Source organism: Poecilia reticulata, chromosome 7 (genome assembly GCF_904066995.2).
Source record: "Poecilia reticulata chromosome 7, P_reticulata-male-v2, whole genome shotgun sequence".
In the NCBI taxonomy this organism is placed as follows: domain Eukaryota; kingdom Metazoa; phylum Chordata; class Actinopteri; order Cyprinodontiformes; family Poeciliidae; genus Poecilia; species Poecilia reticulata.
In genome coordinates this window covers 29,651,553-29,670,568 of record NC_088836.1, presented here as the reverse complement: position 1 = coordinate 29,670,568, position 19,016 = coordinate 29,651,553, and the positions used below count along the sequence as shown (strand labels likewise).

The window sequence follows — 19,016 nt, the reverse complement described above, 5'->3', positions numbered from 1 at the left end:
AAATCATAAAAATCAGCAGTCTAGGTTCATGTCATAGACCAAAGTAGCTAGAGAGGTATTATTATCTGCAGAGTTAATGATAACGAGAGGTCAATTCTGAGCTCACAGGACTGAGTTACTATAGAAAAGCAGCAGCATGAAAATCCTATGGGCAATTCTGGGGGATGTAGCTGGATGGGAGGGTGGAAGGGTTACGATTAGCTTAATTATGCATAAGATCTGGCAATGAATTCCAAATCCTTCATGTCTCTTGAGCTTTTGGGAAATGGGAATAGTCTTTTAACGTAGCTGCCAGGGCTGTTTCCCTTCACGGCATGCTGCTTATTGGAGTTTTCATGTGAAAACAATCACAGTTTCTGAATAGTATCCTTTTATTGAAATATAAGAAGAGGATCTGGTGTCCTTCAGTGGTTAACAGGATTATGAAAAAGCGAACAAGATCGTGACAACGGTCTCTTTTCACACAGGACAGCTTTTGTTATGAAGTAAATTATGATTTACTTCATACCCCTTAGAAAATCTTTTAATCTTTTGTGGAGGATTATGAACATGAGAACAGCTGAAAACAACATATTGAGCATTTTTTTCTTCAAGATGTTCAGTATGCAGTTTTAATGAGATGTTTGCAGACTATAATGCAGAACGGAAAAGGGGACTTTTACATTTAAAACTGCAGACAAACTGTATTTTATTGAAAAACATGAAGAAGTGAAGGTCTGGACTTTGATACACTCCTGTTCTGAATAGTATCTGCATATTGGCATCAAAACTGTGAAAATTCAAATACTTAGTTCTTATTATTTATAAAAAGGTATCTGATCATCTGAGATAAAACTTCAAGCCCTCTAAATAAATATTAAGACATTTGTTTGCAGTTTTCAATAAAACTGTAATATTTACATATCTCCAGTCATCAGAGTGTCACTTCTTGAGGCCTGATCTAAGAGAAAAACTTATTTATTTCAAGACATCTGAAAAATGTCTTGTTATAACTGAAAAATATATATGCCAATGGAACTAGAACTTTTTAATCAATTTTAAAGAATTACTGACTTAAAACAAGCTCTTTTATCTTGTCAAAAAGTTACTCCTAAGTTAGTTTTGTCTTATTTCAATGCTGGTCTTTTGCACTAGAAATTAGACCAAAATTACTTGTTAAGACTTTGTGCTTTTGCATTGAAGAGATGCTGAAATCACAGCGCCATACGGTGGCCTGGCATGACAACTACAACTGATCTAAACATGGAACATTTCCTCAACCAACATTTGAAAATACCAGCAGTTTCCAGACTGCGGTCTTGTGTAAATGTAGTCTCAGCATAATTCGAAAGTATGTTGTCAATTTCTTTAAGTTTCGAGCATCCAACATATTGAGGTGAGTTAAGCGTCTCAACAGTGTACGTGAGATTAGGTCATTTTATTATTTGGTTGCAAGGTTTTTCATGTGGAGCAAAAGTTTCCAAAACTCTACTGCAGCCTGACTAAGCTGGAGATCATATTTTGAATGTTGCAGTGTAATAAGACGGTGCTGGAGCGTTATTTAAATACGGCATTGAAACAAAATGCTTTCCGGTACATTGATAAGTTATTGCTTTTGACTTGACTTGTAATGCATGTAATGATCAAATGTCTAACAATTTGTTTAAAGCAAATTTCCCATTTATTGGATTATTATTTGTTAGAAAATGTAAACAATTAATTTGTGTTATTCTTGAATACATAATATTCAAGACAATCGCAGCTTCTGCTGTAGTGCTAAGGTGGTTTCCACTGTGCACATTAATGCAAAGTAAGATATATTTTGTGTTTGAACTATTAAAATAGGCTGTTATAAGTGTTTTAGGAGGGTGTCTCAAGTATTTGTGGATGGCTGTGGTCTATAGCCCCCACTAAAAACCGCGGGTCCACTGTACTGATTTAGTAGATCGTAACAAAAAATTTTTTAGGTTTTTTTCTGGTATTCCAAAGGTATGTACTCCACTGTAGACATGTTTCCGTCTCATGCTGGTGGTGTTGAGCTGCAACACCACAGCTGCAATCATCACATCAGGTGGTAAAAGTTAAGACATGTTTAAAGCAGCACTTTGCAAGGCTTTAAAACTGGAATTTGACACAAATTATGTGTAGTGAAACGGGAGCGCCATCAAACATATATGAGTTTGAGAAGACTGTAGATGCCTTTAAGGCACTGATTTGCTTATGCAATTGGATAGTACTTCTCTCTGGTAATATATTCAGGCTTTTGCAACCTAATAAATAATAAATGCTCACGTTTCATGGTCTGAGATGTCTTGCAGAGTTTCATGAGTCCAACAGTTGTTCTGATCCTGACATTAGTGGCTGGAGCAGTTTAAAGGGGGTCATTTCAGTCCAGAGCGCCGGCTAAAAGCAAAACGACCTGATTCTTAATGTGACCACTACTCTGGACAGGCCACATAGTGCACATCAGAGCCAGATGAACGCCTACCCAGTCCACTTAAATGAGCTCAGCGAACAGCAGCTGCCAGACCACAGGAAGATACTATCGTGTTTTTATTGCATTTGCATCAGCAGACATCAGGCGTTTAACACATTGTTCCCATGTAGTGGAGAACATATTGGGAGATGCACTGTCCTTATTGAAAATCAGTTTCATGGTGATAAACTTCTTAACCAAACCTACAAAGATGCTTCTCAAAGTTAGACGATCCAAGCCTTGATGTTTTTAAAGCCCTTTCCACATGTGATTTGTCAGAGAACATGTACAAGGGATCAGAGAGTCTGCCTGCATGTACAGAGAGTTTGGCTTGTGTGGAAAACATCCATGTGAGTCTGAAGACAGCCTGATGGATGTATGCTGTCATCGTAATGCCCCCTATGTGATTATTACAAGGAGAGGAGGGAGCGGAAAGGCTTTGGCTCCTGCGTCACTTGCCGCCAATTGTACCATAATCCAACCCTGCTAGTTCTGTCCAGATTATCAACATCTACTCCCTAATCGTGTTCACCAAACGCAGCAATGACATCCCATCTGTGGCCGGTAAACAACACGGATGCTGAGAAGGCAAGACAGGAAAGGCTGGTCCAACTGTGGCGAATGACAGCAGCTGCCGCGAGCCTCAACGTACGCATGTACTGAACCATATGAAGCACGAACGACCGTTTAGGTGGGTTAGTTCCTGGTACTACGCAAACACAGGGTCTCGCTGGTTTTTCACCTGGTTTCTCAACAGCAGCAAACAAAAAGATATTTAGTTGTGTTGGTACAAGAGCACCACCTTTCCACAGTTTCTATTTGGATTCATCCTGTGAAAGAGAATCCCTTCTGCTTTTGGTCTGTGGTAGAAAATCAATCACTTGAGGATTTTTTTTTCTATTAAAGGAATTTCTGTTTAAACCAACAAAGTCCTATGTCAACTCAACCTATGCATTAATTGTGATTATTTTGAATTCATTGGCTTAATTTCACTTGATTTCCACATGATTAGTGTCTGACCTTCAGAATCAAGTCTAACACTTGAAATAGGACACAAGAACTCAACTCCTGTCCTGAAGAAACAAAATCGTGACAATCGTGATAATCTTGATAATCTTGATACTGGTTTGATTTGCACCTTCAGTTCCATCTCCAAGCTGGATTTTCTGAGTAAAATACTCTACAAAGTTGTAGAAACTCAGCTTAGATTCCGGCTGAGTCATTTACGGATCTCTGATTCGCTCTTTCAGTCTGGCTTTTCTACTGAGACGTAATAAATAAAATGTTGATGCTGATGTAAAAAGTTCAGTGTTGATAGTATTTCTGCCTCTGCATTGGGCTGATTATCTTCTTATGTATCTGACAGGATTATTTCTGCATTAATTAGTTCTTAAGATTGTCAGGAGTGAAAACACCCTAAAATACAGTGCAATAAAAATGCTACAATCTGAATCAACAACTCTGGTAAGTACCTTTTTTTCTAACACCGAGTACCAGAATGTTATGAAGATGATGTAACACAGCAAAAAGCAAATAATGGAAGAAGAATCAGAAAGTTCCTCCATGTTTGGAGGTCTACAGGTAAACACCCCCCCCCAGTTGACAGGACTGGAACCTGGATGAAGTGTGTGCAAAGGCTGAACAGAGGCAGCACAAAGATGGGGAGGAGGTGAAGTCAATATTTACTGCGGCACACACGCGCACTCGCACGGTCCCGCTGTTGCCATGGAGGTGATTCCAAGCATTCCACAAACCAACAAATTGCACAGATGTAAGATAGCCACACAAACACACACACACACACATCCACACTTTCTGGGCCAAAACTCTCAGAGAGCACTGCATACCGATCTGATGAAGAAAAAGGCAAGATTAGTGGAGGCTTTGTGAAATATGTGGGATGTCTTGACACTTCCTAGAGGCATACAGGAACAGAGACGGAGGGGGACCAGACAGAGAAACGGAGACAAGGTGAAATCACCTGCAAATATCTTCTGATAAGTGAAAGGGAGTTTCCAATTTTTTAAAATTACATCATGTTTACTCATTTACTTTATGGAGCCTGGGGATCTTTGGCTTCTATAACAGGATCAGGATCTTTGAGCTCCTTTCCCTTTCACTGTGTGGAAGCTTGTGTGCACAGTACATTTCTATGCAGTGGTATACAACAAACAAAAGTGATCCAGAGATTTTTCTTAATCACTTTTTGTTTGCCAAACGCCATAGTGAAGCAAGCATTCAAATTATTTGACAATCCAAGCAGCTGGCCACAATATCCTAAACCCAGGGTTAACTGGGAGTTTTTTTTTTGTTCTCATCCAAATAAACACTTCTGGCAGCCACTGCAGGTTCACAGATTTCCTGTCATCCCCTGCTCCTAATCTGAGTGTGGCACGTATCAAATTATTTTGGGATTGAGGCTCAGAAAGAAAATATCTGGGCCATTTCAGATGAAGGTTGGTGTCGCTTTCTGCTGAGCACATGTAACCAAACCTTTAGCACATGAGCCAAAATCAGCATGTTGAAAGTAAGTTTAAGATGTCTGCCTAAAGTAAAGATGTACAACTGAGAGAAATTGTTTGTAGTCTGCTCCCAACAATAACAATAAGAACTTACCTGGAAAACATTGGCTGTATTTAATCGAGGTATATCAATAGATGAACCAAAGTGATGTTTGTGGCCCAACTTGCTCTGATTTTAAAACCAAAGCGAAAGGAGGACATATAAAATAAGTTCAATCTGGAGAGACTCAGACGGACAAAGGGGAACAATTAAAAGATTTAATGACACAAATGAATAACAGTTCTTTGGCGCTCGGACCCCGGCAGCTAATTTGAGCTGAGATTTTATGTGAACTCGATGAACATCCCGATAACTGATTAGGGATGCTCTCCCCCGGGGCCCGACACTGGTGGTGGTGGTGGTCGGGAAAGGGTGCCATCCTAGAGCCGAAGGATGTGGGTGGAGAAGGGGAGGTGGTGGGTTGAACGCAGCTGGGAAGCAGCTGACAGCTTGGGTGTGGATCCTTTTACGCAGAGCCTGATTGCTGATTGAACTCGCCGGTGAGGTCCAGCGCTGAGGTCGGAGATGAGCATGACGTCGATAGGCGAACGAAGGGGGTGGAGCCTTCCAGCCTGAACTTCCGCTAAAGCTCCATATTACGTGGTGGTTTAGCTAATATTTTCCATTTAATACGACACAAAATAGTTATTGACAAAACTCAAGAGTACAAAATTGTAGAAAGTGTCCATCTGCATCAGCTCCAAACAAAAATGATTCCACTGGCTTCAAATGGCTTTTGGGCTACACTTTGTTTTCTTTATCTTTCCCACCCATTTCATTACGCTGAGTAGGTCAACATGCTCAAAACGTCACTCTTCATGTTTCTGCTTTTAACACCTCAGAATTAGGGATTTTAAGGATTACATCACTGCTTCAGTTAAACAGGTAACCACCCTTATCCAGAACAATCCCAGGTTGGTTCCCTGAAGCAGATTTCAAGGCTGGGTGATAACTGGTCGAGCAACAGATGAGACATACAAGCGAGGTCGGTTCATGCCTACCGTTTATGTGTCATGGTTGAGCTCATGTTCGCATGCCATCTTGAAATTGGCCAGAAGTTGCAGGTAAATTAGATCAGTTACATCACAACAGCAGTAGGTTTTCATTGAAAAGCTGAATTGAGGATATCAGCTGAAAGACACAGTAATCTGGTATTTCTTTCCTGGTGAAATGCAGTAGGTAAATTCAATAAACCTTTCTTTTCTTTTTACAGAAGAGTTCAAACATGAAGCTGAACTCTAACAATTTGTCTATAACGAGAAGTAGAAAAAACTGAAAACAATAAGTTGTGTTGCTGACTAGCACGAGTAGGGAGTTCAACAAAATTGCAACAAAAAAAAACATGTTTTTTGCCCCCCAAATGAGTTTTCTATTGCTTTTCTACTGGTCCAACCAAGGGACCTGATGGATGAGCGCCCCCTGTGGTGTCTAAGAAAATGAAATGTTGATGCAAGGCTGGTCATGCTGAAGATTGGTAGCTTATAATGCAATGGTTTCTAACTTTACTGCATTTGATCATCTTACATAGATAGAACAGTGAGACTACTTAAAAAAAATTGAAAGTTGGATTATTGTAATAGTATTTTCATATTTTGTCTGGCTTTAGAAACAAACAAGACTGAGGCAAGCATGAAAAGGAGAATCACGCTGTAATGATTACAGATTTGTTAAATCTCTATATGCAAAAAAAGGGATTTTTTTGTGTTTGTGAAAAATATAGTTTGAAGCCCCATCTCTCCTTCCATCCAGAACAGACTTTGATTTATTCTTGTGACAGACAGAAGGAGATTCGTACTCAGATTTCCTTTGCATTTATGAATTTCCACTGTCTGATGTTTTCTGACATGTTACCCTGCTTGTAAAATGCAAAATAAGTAATTTATTCCATTGGCACATTATTTTGCTAATAGCAAGACATTTTCTCTATATTATAAGTGAAATAATGCGCCAATGGAAGAATTACTTTTTCATCAATATTAAGGAATTACTGACTTAAACCTAGCTCCAATATCTTGCTAAAATATACTTGTGAGTTAGTTTTGTCTTATTTCAAGTGTACTAAGACATTTTCACTAGAAACTAGAGCAAAATTACTTGGTAAGATCGTGTGTGTAGTTTTCTTGTCACTCATGAAATCTTCTGAACTTTGGATTCAGGGCAAGAATCATACATCCATCTATCCATCCATTTTCTTTACACCCTTGTCCCTAATGGGGTCAGGAGGGTTGCTGGTGCCCATCTCCAGCTAACGTTCCGGGTGAGAGGCGGGGTTACCCTGGACAGGTCACCAGTCTGTTGCAGGGCAACACAGAGACACACAGGATACACAACCATGCACACACACACTCACACCTAGGGGCAATTTGGAGAGGCCTGACAGTCATGTTTTTGGACTGTGGGAGGAAACCGGAGTACCCGGAGAAAACCCACACATGCACAGGGAGAACATGCAAACTCCATGCAGAAAGACCGGGGCCGGGAATCGAACCCAGAACCTTCTTGCTGCAAGGCAACAGCTCTACCAACTGCGCCACTGTGCAGCTAAAGAATCATACAAAGCATGCAGCAGTAATCAGCAGTACTATGTGAGTATTCCTGCAGACAAACATTAAAGTTGTGTTACTTTTGGCATGGAGTCCTTGCCTAACCTTTTTATCCCCTCTTCCCCGAATCCTGATCTGTGATCATTAGGAGCACGTGAAATCATCAGCTCCAGTTATGAGCCTCCGAAATGGGGGAGGGAGAAGAAGTAGAAGATAATCCTCAAGAGCTTTGAGTCCATTCCTTCCACGACCCCTCACCCCCTAGATTAGTCCCTCATAGTCTATCTCCATCCTTACACTCTTTCCCTTATTTTCTTTCCTCCAATCCCTTCTTTTCAGACAAAATGGAAAAGGAAAAGGCTTTCATCTGTTCAAGTGTCAGCAGTATATCACATGAGCTGGGGGAAAAGACGCTCAAGCATCAGGGAAATGAAAAGGTCCAAAAAACTGGCAGAGGTTAGATCAAAAAGGCACTTTAGATCTCTTGCAGCATCACACAATGCTGTGTTTTGTTGCTTCCTTCCAGCGAACTGGAGTACTGTACAAGCAAAGCCTTAAATTCACCCCTTCTCTTCACATTTCAAAGAGGCTGCATTTGATCCACTCGATTCCACAGAGACTGGAATATGCCTCACGCTTCAGTGGGTTAAAGCTTTTCCAGCACTTGTACCGTTTAGCTTCTCATCGGCACTGCCATGCAGGATGAGGAATCCCGACAACGCTGAAATACAACACCCTCCGTCCCCTGGGACTTTACATAAAATACGCAGACAGATGTATACATATATAGACACGCTAAACATAACTTCATCTGCATGTAAAATGAACCAGGTGTTCTTGGTGCAGTCCGAGGCTCGCTGGTGTTGCTGGGCCCAGTCACGGCTCTGGAATGCAGGGCTGAGAATGAGGCGAGTTTAAACCTCGCTCCTGTTCCCACAGCCCGGAGCAGGAATGCGTTTGGGGAAGCAGGTATAGACAACCGTCAGTCCAGGGGAGGCATCCTGCTCGGGCGCTGCCGCGGTGCTCGCTCTGTGGTTGTTCAAACTGCTGCGAAAACATTCGAGCTCACGTTGTTTATTATCAATATTGAATTAAAGGGTGTGTGGAGGGTGTCGCATAGTGCCTGCTCATCAGTTCTTACTCCCATTCTGCATCTTCAAAAACACCTCAAGTAATGAGGAGCCCCGTCTTGACTGGGGCTTCTTTTGGTTTAAAACAAGAAAGAAAGTTTCCATCATACAGTTCTGGCAAGTTCCACTATCCTGCAACTTTTATATGCATCCCTGCTCCAACACACCTGAATCACATGAAGGGTTAGTCACCAGGCTTTTGCAGAACATGCTGACCTGCCAAGAATGGAATGTAGCCTTTTCATTCAAGTTTATTGGAGAAGAGATGCGTCTAAAAGCTGCAGAACAGTGGCTCTTAAGGACTTTCGTTGCATACCTCTGGTCTAGATATAGCGCTGGAGTGTTGGTCAAGTCAGGTCAAATTGATTTTCATGGTATATTTAAGTAACAAAGCAGAGAAATGGTTTGTGGTGTTAATTTAACAAGGAAAAAAAAAGAGAAATCCTACAAACGCTAAAATCTGACACCATTTCATTGTTGCTTACATTTTGTGAAGAAGGAAGTTGCACGCTGCATCATCTTTAGTAGTTTTTGCTTTGTTTCCTTCAGTGGTTCTTGGTGTAGCACCACCACAGGTGAGGAAGGGAACAAGTTTCTCAAATAGTTTAGTTCGTGAAAGCAAAATGGAACAAATGTCGCAATTTTGGTCCCCAATCAAATCAAGTCTATTGGACTGAAACTCTGGATACATGACTAATTTTCACAATTTGTTCAACAATGAAATGTTCAACCGTTTTTAAATGACCATGCCAACGGGCTCATTCAATGAAAACATAAAAAAAAATAGGATAAATGAAAATATTTGGGTCTACAGTGCAAAAACACAAACTCTTACCAAGTATTTTTGGTCTAGTTTCAGGTGTGAAAACACACAGAGGCACACAGGACAAACAACCATGCACAACACACTCTTACCTAAGAACAATTTAAAGAGACCAATAAAACCCCAGTCATGTTTTTGGACTGTGGGAGAAAACCAGAGTACCCAGCAAAAACCTAATCATGCACAGGGAGAACATGCAAACTCAGTGCGGAATTAAAAACCCCTCAATCTTATTTCTATAAAGCATTAGTGCTTCCAACTGCATCACCAAGAGGGAAGTTTAACCGCAATTAGAGGTCAATTTTACGTTTCTAAACTGAAAGTGAAACAAAAGATCACAAAAACCCTCCTTCCTTGGAGATAGACAAATAAACCAAGCAGACACAAAATATGTCCATGTCACGCTTCATCATCAAAACATAACTGCTTCCTGTCGTGACATTTCCATAGCAGATTGGAGGGCGAGGCCCCCCGACACTGCAGTAATTTCCTCCATCTCATTTAAACCACCCCTTTGTTCACAGGGCGCCCTGATTTCAATATTCAAATGCAGGTCGGTGGGGCAGCGGAGCACTGAAGCAGACGCCGACTGCGAGGCAATCAGTGCAGAGCTGAGAGTTGGCGGCCACGCCTCTGCTCTGTATCTCATCAGTCTGACATCAGCACGGATGGGTGAGATACCAAGGGTCACGGCCTGAAGAGAGGACAGAGCCGCCACTTCCTGAAAAAGTTTCAGCTGCCAGAAAAGGACTGACACACAAACATGCTGCAGTTTGCTGAGGTCAAACTTTACATTGCACAAAGCCACTCTAATGCAAAACGAAGAGAAGATATTTGATTTCAAAAAGGCAACACAAACTAAAGTTTTTGGTTTGTAGGTGGAATAAATTACTAATTTCAAATAGCCACCATGCTAACAGGTTCCATAAAAACATAGAAAAATCTGTAAAAATTAAAAGATTTGGGCCCACAGTGCGAAAACACAACATCTTTTTGGTTTAGTTTCTAGTGCAAATAGCTTTGTATACTTGAAACAAGACAAAATAAACTTACAAGTAACTTTTCAGAAGAATATAGGAGCTTCTTTTAATTAAGTAATTCTTTAATACTGATGAAAAAGTACTAGATATGTTCTAAGTTAAATATTGTGTATTTTCTTATGAATATTAATGAATTATTGTCTGGAAAGAAGTTCATATTTCTTGCTGAAAAGTTACTTGCAAGTTTGTTTTGTCTTATTTCAAGTATACAAAGATATTTGCACTAGAAACTGGACAAAAATACATGGTAAGATTTTGTATTTTTACACTGTACTGTCAGAGGGAATGACACATTTTGTGTCCCATCTGATTTTGTTGGAATAAATAGATTTGTTTGGACCGGAGGCTCAGTCTAAAAGAATCCCCAATTTCCACTAAAACCTCCTCTCCATCCCATGTACACTGCGGCGATTCTCAGAGGATGGAGACCGGCACGTTTTAAACGCACAGCTGCGCCTACACAAAGCCGCACACACAGAGGCATCTTTTCTAAAAGCCAAAGACTCTTTTCCTGTCACAAGAAAATGTGCGCAGAGCGGCAGGAATAAGGGGGCGAGAGGGATCGCTTTTCCACTGAGGCAACAGTGGGTGGATTGAGCGGGAGATGGGTGGCCTGTGTCACCCTGGCCCGTTCCCAGAGCAGAGGGACAGGAAGTGGCCAGGGGATCCTGGGAGGATACAAGCCATCCTCTGTTTGTCTGCATCTACACTATCTGGTGCTTCATTCAAATGGCCAAGAGATTGAGAGCTTAGAGGAATATTTCAGAGTGAATGGACTATGCATCCAGACTATTCAGCCGCCTTTATTATGCAGTGGTCATCTTTGGGCCGGAAACCGTCTCTAAATCTTTGTCAAACAGAGTGAAATTCAGAAACTCTCAGTTAACAACAAGGCCGCAGAGAAGTAAGGATGCACTGATTCACTTTTTAAACTTCAGAGTATAGATACAGATAACTGAGGTTTAGTATCAGATGATACCGACTCGACACAGAAAAACAGCGCTGAGTTTACTTAAAGCATTTCTTGTTTTAAACACAAACATTAATTAACTGAATTACAAATTTATTTGATAACTCTGCACTAGTACAGCACACTTAAATGCACCAATAGCTTCACAAACCTGGCAAAACGTGTAAAAAGAACTCAACTGACAAAAGGAACAGCTTGACTATCTTGGCTAAACATGTAAAACTTAGGAGTGCACCAATAAATCAGTCTCAGCGAGATCTGGATCTTTAAAGATCAGCCAAAAAACTGCAATCAATACTCACCCAGTAAAAAAATACAAATATTTCAAATGGTTCAGAAAGTGCGATTAGGAATTCTAAATATATTGTTAAATAAATAATTAAAACATGGCGTCGATCTGGATCGAGTACATTGTCACCAATACCCGATTTGGAACTTTTTTCAATATCAAGGCCGATTCGGATATTAATATCAGATCGGAGCATCTCTACCGAAAAGCAGAGCAAAGAGCTCACGGAGCAACAAAGACGTGAAAAAGAGCCAAACTAGGCCACCGAGGCTTCAGTTTCAAACAGAAGCAGAGAAACAGAGCAACAGGACGGGAGCGATGTGAGAACAGGTGGCAGCAGCATTCCCATGCTCAGCCATATGCCCGCGTACCAGGCCGGACACTAATTAGCACCAAATCTGGGCCAGAGCGACAGACGTTTCGTGTCTGCAGCATAAAAAATTCAAAAGCCTGAGTCAGCGGGACGCAATCGCAAATCTCATGTCCCATTTTTGGATACATGATCCGTTTCTGACATTCCCCCCGCTCAGAGAGCCTTTACACCGAGTCAGCAGGGAACCGAAGGAGATCGGTGCTGGAATCACACCGCGGTTTTCTTTTGTTGGTTCAGAGCTCTGAAACCAAACGGGGATCATGCTTCTTTAGAAAAACAAAAAGCGAGCTCCAATTTCTACAGCTGCTGCTACAGTAGAGGCTTATTCACTATCCCTGTAATTTAAGCTGCAGTTTCCGTTTCTGTTCCAGTGGATTTACAGTTATCGTAAAAAGAAAGCGCCCGCCATCTTTAGATTCTGAACGTCTTTCTTATCAGAGCGCAATAATCTGGTGTTCACCACAGACAAACCTCAAACGTTCAAAAACACAACAGGATCCATACGGCCCTTATTTACTAAGCAAAGACGAAGACAAAACTGAAAACCAAGCGTGACAGACTGAGTACAGTGGCTTGTTGAATCGCCTTCAGCAACAATAACCAGATGTACAAGTTTTCTGTTTGACTTTTCCAGTCTCACATCATTGTTGAAAACATGTCGACTCATCTTAAAACACGCCTTCTCTGCGTAGACGACCCAATTCAGGCCAAACTTTACAGTACCTTGCTAAAGTATTCATCACACTAAACCCGAAATAGTTGACTTTGCCAGAACACCGTGTGGAAACCGGTTCTAGTTTTTACAAAATGATGAAACTAAACAAGTTTACTGCAAAAAGCTCAAAATTTGACTGAGTATTCTTATTTAGTTTTTAGCTTCCCCACCAGGGATGATAAAGTATATTATTCTATTTCATTCAATTAGCTGCTACTCATTCTCCTAAATCTACTGGGTGCAGAAAGACCATCCTTTTTTGTCTTCATCTTTATATAATGATGATAAATCTGTGTGTTTTTCTACACTTCATGTTAAATTGAAATAACTGTGGAAGACTAAATTATTCCTAAAACCCTGCAATTGAAGAGCGCCCAATATCTTTTTACCATGACTGTATTCTTTATGATATCATAAAAAATTTAAATTACATCTTCACAGCTCAGTGTCAGTGCATCCGCACTGGTCCTAAAGGGAAATGGGACACCCGCAAAATTAAATGAAGTCATCAAGCTGCAAGCTCGACTGCAGTCTCTTTAACTTGCCTGCACATTTTTGCTTCATTGCGGTTAAAAGCAGTTTATTGAATTTGACTCGAAAGATTCCTGTTAGCCATGCAATCTAGAGTTGTGGACCACCCTGAATCTTTCCTTTGCAATCCCTGAGAAAACGGGTACAGAGGTGGAAGTGACCTGTCCTATCGCTGTTATCAATGCTCCGGGAGCGGCAAGCTCAGAAAAAAAAACAAAAAACAACAAAAAAACAAACAGTTCATTGATGCCACGCTCAATGTATCAGCCTGACACACACAGAAACCTCCTGTATTAGTGAACAAAGGCGCCTGTGCCTGGCCACGTTGCTAATTAGCAGGAATTTGAACCTCAAGAGGCACTTTCCAGCAATCTCATTGGAGCTGACACAAACATCTTTGGCTTTCTCTGGGATGCATTCATGGGATTCCAGGGAGCATTAGGTCCCCTCTGCGGAGCTGAAGTCTGACAGTTGAGGAAATGCAACGGACCTTTTCAAGCTGCTTCTCGCTCAGCATCAGCTGGCTGCACCGCTAACACTGCAGGAAGCTCCTTAAACTGGCATCAATTAGCAATTTAGAAAAAAATATATACACTGCAGCAGAGAGAAATAATTAGGGATGGTCTGTTGAGTCAGTGTTTGCAGAAGCATCAGATTCTGTAATGCTAAAATCAAGGGAAATCAGTGTGTTTTTTTTTGTGCCTGCTGCATAACATTTTAATTCTTTCAGGAAAATGTCTAACAGAGCAAAAACCCCTTCTGGCAGAATCTGGAGGATTAGTCGTATGCACTCCTGATGATCATGAGTATTAGCATTTTTATTTCCATGAAAACTCATCTAATGGCGCTTTGACACAAGTCTCTGGAAAAAAGGTTTCAGATTTCAGAACGGATTACAGCGCGAGGGGAAAAAACAAGCCGGGGGTTTATGTACAATATTTAGGTTTAAGGCAGATCAAAAAGCTGTGGCAACACGCTGATATAGTGGCCCAGCAGGCTTTGAGTGTGTGTATGTGTGTTTGTGCACGCGTGTGTATGCCAGGCGTTGTATATCAATGTCAGGAAGGCAAAAATGCAGACAGTTTGACGTCGTCCATGAACAGGGAGGCCACTACTTAAGTGTCTGAGAGGAACAACTTGTCTAGACGCTGAACCCGGTTGAATTATCTCCAGTAATGAAGGCAGATCCTGGATCAGTGGTCTGGCATCGATTCAGGCCTGATGTGTACACTGCACGCAGGAGGAGGAATTGACTGAATTATTATTCAAGATCAGGCAAAAACGCTGCGGTCCAGTTGGTTTGAGGCTCTCGCTGGCACATCCAGTCTTTTTCTATTATTAGTTTCACCACAGACAGTCAATATTTGGACATTTGAGCCATGCTGAGTGGGAGACGCTAATCCTGAAGCGTGTCGGTTAAAGTGTGTGGGGTTGTGGGAACGGAAACCGTGGCTTGTACAGTCAGCATCTCCAGAGGCGGTCCTAGCCTTGAGGTAAAGGTGGGCCGCCGCACGAGGCCCCGAAAATATGTCAGATCAAGTTAATCTAAACTACAGTCACACGCGATCGCACCATCCTTGTCAAACTTGAGGCCCGGGGGCCAAATCTGGCCCACCATAGCTTTTTATGTGGCCCTCTAAACTCTAGAAGGACGCATAAATAGACACTTCAAGTTAAAAGTTGTCATAAAATATAATATTATCAATCAATTCAAAGCATTTTTATCTGTATGCTGCCAAATTACATCAGTCCCTCCAGTTTTTGTGCTTTTTTTCATTACAAATTTTCTGTAAAAATTGTCAAAAACATTTTAAATATTTCTAAAACAGGAACATAATTTTTATTGCAAAATAAATCACAAAAAACAATCGCAAAATCCGGGAAGTGGTGATAAATGTCAAGAGATGTTCAATATTATTTAATTTTAAGAATTTATTGTATGCAGAGGCAGCTATTGATTCATATTTTAACAGTTTCTTAATGGGTTGTGTCAATACATTCCAGCAAAACCAGCCCTAGATAACATTCATTACCCTTTTATTACTCAAAATTAAAATTAGTTTGATACTTAGTCTGATACTCCTGTTTTAAAAAAGTACTAGTGAACATATCTCGGCAGAAGAAACGCATATTTTAGAAATCTACGCTGTCATCTTTTACATTTTATCTTATTCTGCTTGCTCCTTATGAGTTAGATTAATAAGATCTCAACATATAAAACAAAACCAAATTTACATAACAGTTTAAAATTGACAATTTTAGCATTTAAAATACATGCATTAGTTAGGGACATATCTGATTAATATATATTGCTTCTTTTTGAAATACACTTCACATTTAAGGAGCTCCAGTAGTGTGTGTTATGGGTTTGAAGATACAGTGATTATATCTTAATAATAACCAATAATCATAGAAAAATTATGCTTGAGATGGAAAAATCTGCTTGATCCATTTTCAGTGAATGACTAAACGAAGCACAGTTGACAAGCAAGACAAAAACTTTAAGGAAAAACACAAAGCCTCTATGCTTTCCTCCATTCAGCCTTCCTGTTATCTGCTGAAAAGCTCTCTCTCTCTCTGCCTCTCTCATTTACAGCCTAAATGAACAGCAGACACACCCGTCACAGAAAATTACAGTTTCCTTTTAAATAGATCCTGCTGACTTCATTTTAAAACACCTGAAACTGAAAATAGCTGAGGAGTCTTCTTTCCTCAGTCACAGCATCCACGCAGTTTTGTTAGTTTGATTTAATAACCCTTCACACAATACAATAACAGATCAGTAAAAAAAAAAACGCTCTTTTTAGTCTGATTGGCCGGTTACCTATCAATGCCGTTTTAAAAGGAATATAACTGGATTACTTCTTGGTGCATCTCTTATTTAAATTTACAATTACAACAAACACGTTTCTGTTTAGATGCTCAAATTGGAAATTGACTCCAATATATTTAATGCACTGTAAGATCCAAAGACATGAGTGAGATCTGTTATTTGAAAAACTAACAACTACTGAATTTCACATATAAAAAGATGTATTTGATTTTTTTTAAATAAATGAGGTGAAATTAAGAACTGTACAGTTTTCGATTTGGGGATCTGAAATTTGAGGTTTCTTCGTAGAAGAGTTAATTTAGTTAAGTTTTTCCATTCTGGTAAACCAAAACTTTACTTACATAAACTTTGAGAAACATAATAGTTGATGCCATAAAAAATGAAATTCAGATGGTAAACTATAAGAATAAACTCTAGTTAGAAAAGTGAATCAAAATATTTAAATGCTTTTATTTCCAAGGAAATGACAACAGCCGTTGTCATGTTTCATATATTTCCAGAAACTTTTATTCACAGCTTCAGATCAAATGTAAAAATAAAACATCACTGTTTATAAAACACATGGCTGGAAAAAAACATTTTGAAAAGAGTGTATTTGTTAAACAAACCTGTGAAATAGCAACAAGAAGTACAAGTCAAGGTTAAATAAGGGTTAAAAATAAAACTAAGAAGGGATTCCATACCTGTCTTCTAATTTAGGTCGAACTAAATCCGCCTCTGAAATTGCCAAATTAATGAAGTTCTCCATATTACAGTCTTCATATTGGAATACTGTTCTAGTCTTTGAGTGAAGTTTTATTAAAGTGAATTAATTGCTGCTGGAATCCAGTAAGGTGTGGTGTGATTGTCTCATAATGTGCAGCATGGCGGTATGAAAAGTATGCAACGTATTTCCTAACAACCAGAAATGATGGAGCAGCTGACATTGCCCCAACAACTTACTGTAAGAACAGGGAAAACACCGCAACAGTGTGCAGATCAGATAAGATTCAAGACACAAAGCTGAGACTGATGCATCTGAGATCTCATTCATTTTTCATGAACTTCTGTCTGAAGTCTGTGAAAAAAAAGAAAAACAAGTTTTTGCTACTCACCCTGAAGAACAGGCTGCTGGAGATTTAGACTCTTCTCTCTTCTGGAGGTCCAAATTTGGCGTCAAAACATCAATGATCTGTTCAGCGACACTTCGAGCTCACAGATCCAGAAATAAAAAAAATAATATTATAATAAAAAATCAGCGGATTGAAGCGGAGCGAGGAGGTGCCAAAATGAAGCCAGGCTCACTGAGGAGCGGTGAGGAATCCCGGTGAAGAGGAGCGGCGGCGGCGGCCCGGTGAGGTCATGATGGGGAAACCCTCCGGAGCTGAGGAGACATCTTTTTATTTTTATTTTTTATTTCTAACTCAAGCAGACAGAAAACAAGAAGGTGGACAAGCGTGGCCCGCAGAGATCCGTGGAAAAAGCCGAGTGACGCTGTGATCCTCTGCAGCAACAACACAGAAACAAACCGGGATCAAAACACTGGGATGTGCAGGGGCGGGGCGAGGGGCGGGGCCTCGTGTGGATTCCCAGGCTCTGATTGGTCAAGAGAGGTTTTACGCAGAGGTTTTCTGTGATTTGGCTGAATGGCGTTTCTGATGAGCGTCTCCTCACCTGAGGCTGCAGGTCCCAACCTGCGCCTGATGTCAGACTGTGATTCACCCAGTGTCTGCATTTTCCAGGACTAAACACAATAATTACCACTTAATTATTTATTAAAGAAATTCTACAACCATTCTTCAATTTCGTGTCATCTACTGGAAAGCTAAAAATAAAGACTGGTGTGGACTAAAAAGTCTCACAATTACAGAAAAACGAAATTTCTCATCTTTGCTTTGTTTAAAAGGAATTATTTAGAACAAGGCTGCCCTCTACTGGTCAAATGGGAGAACACATCATCTGAATGGAAAAAACTGATAAAACCTATTACAGCTTTTTAGCGCCAAATAATTATGTGGATAGTAATAAACGTAAATTTTGTCAAAATGTATACAATTTTTCAGTGAATTTTTAAAACTACTATGTATCAATATTCTTATTACTCCAAAGTTTGTAAGTTTTGTAAGAAATTGTATTTTTAGGTGTTCCGAGGATTTAGGAGTAATTGAAATAATGTGTTTAAAGTACCGAAGAGTCTGGAAAAAACTAAACAAAACAACAACAAAAAAAACACAACAAAGGCCTTAAAGCTTCAACTATATCAAAGGAAGTTTCTTTTTCTTAAGTACAAGAAGTTTAAAGCTCAGCGTGTACCAATAATTTCTCCTGAAGCATTCTTTCTTTTACGCCATAAAATAAAAAAATCTCTTTAATGCACTGGATTTCCCCAATAAATACAGAACAGCTAACACATAGCGAGCTGAACATGATTCACAAGAATAACACTTCAATAAAATATTCAAATGTGAATAAAATGATTAAAATAAATGTAAAATCTATAGAAAGAACCTACTAGTTTAAAAAATTAACCTCATGAACAGCATTGAAATGAAATGTGGCTGCTGGATGATTTATCAATAAAAGCTATTTCACAATGTCAGGATTTGGGAGTGATTGTATTTTTTGTTCTGTTTTCTTCTGTTTGAGGGGGATTTTTTTTTTGTTTTCAGTACATTTTGAAGAAAATGTGTATTGGAACTGATATTAAGCTTTGCAACTTCACACATTGCTTATTCTACTTTCCCTATCCTGTATCACAACGACTGTCAAACTC

The 19,016-nt window shown here is 39.9% G+C and overlaps 1 protein-coding gene across 4 annotated transcripts in view; it reads right to left on the bottom strand.

Moving 5' to 3' along the window:
• The window catches only part of src (SRC proto-oncogene, non-receptor tyrosine kinase), a 40,508-nt gene extending 22,727 nt beyond the window's left edge, over positions 1-17,781 (bottom strand). For 3 of the 4 annotated variants that reach the window (XM_008414571.3, XM_008414573.3, XM_008414572.3), the window contains exon 1: positions 17,359-17,781. The gene's annotated coding sequence lies outside the window, so the exon portion shown is untranslated. The remainder of the gene's footprint in view (positions 1-17,358) is intronic. The other variant, XM_008414576.3, reaches the window with a different exon arrangement.
• Between the last annotated feature and the right edge of the window lie 1,235 nt (positions 17,782-19,016).